The 2,552-nt window shown below is 38.7% G+C and overlaps 1 pseudogene; it reads left to right on the plus strand.

Moving 5' to 3' along the window:
- Positions 1-1,181, plus strand: part of LOC107572945 (arrestin domain-containing protein 2-like) — a 5,176-nt pseudogene extending 3,995 nt beyond the window's left edge.
- Positions 1,182-2,552: the final 1,371 nt, after the last annotated feature.

The raw sequence follows: 2,552 nt of genomic DNA on the forward strand, positions 1-2,552 counted from the left end.
TTTTTTTTTTTTCTCTCTTCTCAGGTGGATCCAAACCCTCAACCCTTCACCATGCGTCCTCGCTGCATGACCTGTTGAACTCTCTGCAAGCTGAGCATCGCCTGATGTTTGAAACAAAAGCTGAGATTTAATTCTCCTGGATGCCTCTCTGAGACTGAGATTGGCACTTGATCCTCGTTCGAGCCATTCGCATCTGTGCTTCCAGCAGCGGGGCAGAGAGAGGAGGAGATGTCTGGACTAGGCGAGGATGAGCGCTTTCATCAAACAAAGAGGACATTCAGTACCAGGGCGAACAAAGGTTCTGCCCACGTTTTTGTCCCAAAGAGCGATCAGACTCTGGTCTGTGCCTCGAACGATTGTACGTAGAATCAGGGAAATATGGGCATGATCACTAGAGAATTATGGGTGAGAAGCCATTCAGAGATGCTACCCATAGTGCCTTATTTTGCTGTGAACAAGGGCAGAGTCCCTCTTAACCAGCTGCAGTCTGCCACCTTAGATGTTAGCAGGCATGTGATGTCGTCCTCTCCCGAAACTGTCATCATGTATGCATTTTTGGTGTTGGTGTTAGCCAAAGATATCGGTTTAACATTCATGTGAATGGGTAATTCTATTCAAAAGGGACAAACTAGAGCTTTAAGGGGGAAATTGCAAATCCTGGAAGTAGAAAATCCTTTCCCCCGCTCTTGGAGTGGATCTTATGTTGGTATAAGTTTCATCTGGCTCGACAGAGCTAGAGTCTGTGACCTGGAAGGTCTTAATGTCTTGCTGAATGTAAACCACGGGTAACTTTTGAGCAAAACCGTTGTTTTTCTTCGTCGTTTTTGCCTGTGACTTGAGGTAATGTATGCAATGCAGGGCTCAAGCAGCCCTTGATGGTTAGCTTTACAAATTAATGGGATAAATTACAGAGCCATGTGTACCCAAGGTGCCTTTTTTGTTGATTTAGATGAAACGATGAAGGACTACAGGGATTATGTCACGTTAAGCTTTCCTAGTGTTTTGCGACTCCCTGAAGTGTCCTTACACGCATTCCAAAAAATACCACAGACTTGCTTCATTTCCAGATTATGAGAAAGTACCTTCAGGTTTAAACATAATGATTGTTTATGGCGCTCATTTTGAATCAATGTATTTTATAGATTTTTGTTGTTTTTGAAATTTGTGACGTATATTTTTTGTTAATCACGTTTAAGTAAATAAAAAGGAAAAATGATACATTGGAATATGGTGTTTTATTTCATATGATTTAGTAAAAACAAAATTATATTCATAATAGCATATTTAATTATTTATTTAAAATGATTCATAATGTTAGTTACGCAAAGGAAACGGTTACGCAACATATTTGCTTCAGCTTATTTTAGAACAACAAACGTTGGGAATACTTTACTTGTAAAGTGCCTCAAGAGTTCCTAACTCATATACAATTGCATTTATCATAAAATCTTTGTTTTCCATCCATGAGAATGTCAAAAGAGTATAGCAAAAGAGTCCTGGGGGTTGTGCTTTTACTATATATAACATAAATGGAGACTGATGTGCCGAGTGTCCTTTTTCCTCCTGTACTGTTTTCTGAAATGCTTCCATTCTTATAAAATCCCACCAGTACTACAGAAATATTTTATTTGTATAATTATTTTAAAGTATCACATGCAAACGTGCACCAGCATAATATAGGCCTGACTGAACTTGTTTAAGGTCATGTTATAAACTTTAGAGGAATGTAATTTTTTTCATGAGAACATCCCGCAGGGTTTTTATTATTTTATCACTGTATACATGAACAAGTGAAACAGGAACAAGAACTCAGCAAGTGATCACTGTTTGATGACTGGAGTTCCCATTCTGTTGCAAGTCAAAGCCGCCGTCAAAAGTTTACCGTCACACAGCGTTCAGGAACTTTCTCATGTTTTCATATGTTTTAGATTGATGATACTGAAGGCTCTATGTCTGGAATGACACAGACAAGCAAAAGTTGCACTTATGAAAGAACAGTATTTGCTGAAGGGCAATCGTCTATAAACACAGCATTGTGGAACTGTATTCTTTTGATGGCCATTAACACACCTTTTGTATTGGAAGACGTGAGGAGTTTTTATTATTTAAACATGGCACTATATCGGGAACACCTGATCGTGGAAACGTAGCACATGGTGATTTTGTGTGTGACTCGCAGTACAATCACTTATCATTAAGAACCTGCACAATAAACAGAGGCACATCACAAAGGTTCTTTAGTTTTTCTTTTATGACAATTTAAAGATTTTTGAGCTCATGGCTAGCAAAAGCACATGAGACTCCAGATTTACAAGGCCTATTTTACGTCAGATAGTGTTGTATCAGTACACCAGTACACATCAGTGCTAATTTAACCTCTATTTGTTTCTTTCTTCAGGAAACGCTTTTAAAATGGGTCAAACAAGAAGATATTCAATGGGAGGAGTTAAAAAAACAGGGAATGCCGACGTCAGCCAAAAAGAAAGGTCGTTTCAGAGGTAGGTAAGGTATTAAAGGGGTCATATAATGCGATTTCAAGTTTTCCTTTCTCT

This window comes from Sinocyclocheilus grahami, unplaced genomic scaffold, assembly GCF_001515645.1.
Source record: "Sinocyclocheilus grahami isolate Dianchi unplaced genomic scaffold, SAMN03320097.WGS_v1.1 scaffold1837.1, whole genome shotgun sequence".
NCBI classification, from domain to species: Eukaryota; Metazoa; Chordata; class Actinopteri; order Cypriniformes; family Cyprinidae; genus Sinocyclocheilus; species Sinocyclocheilus grahami.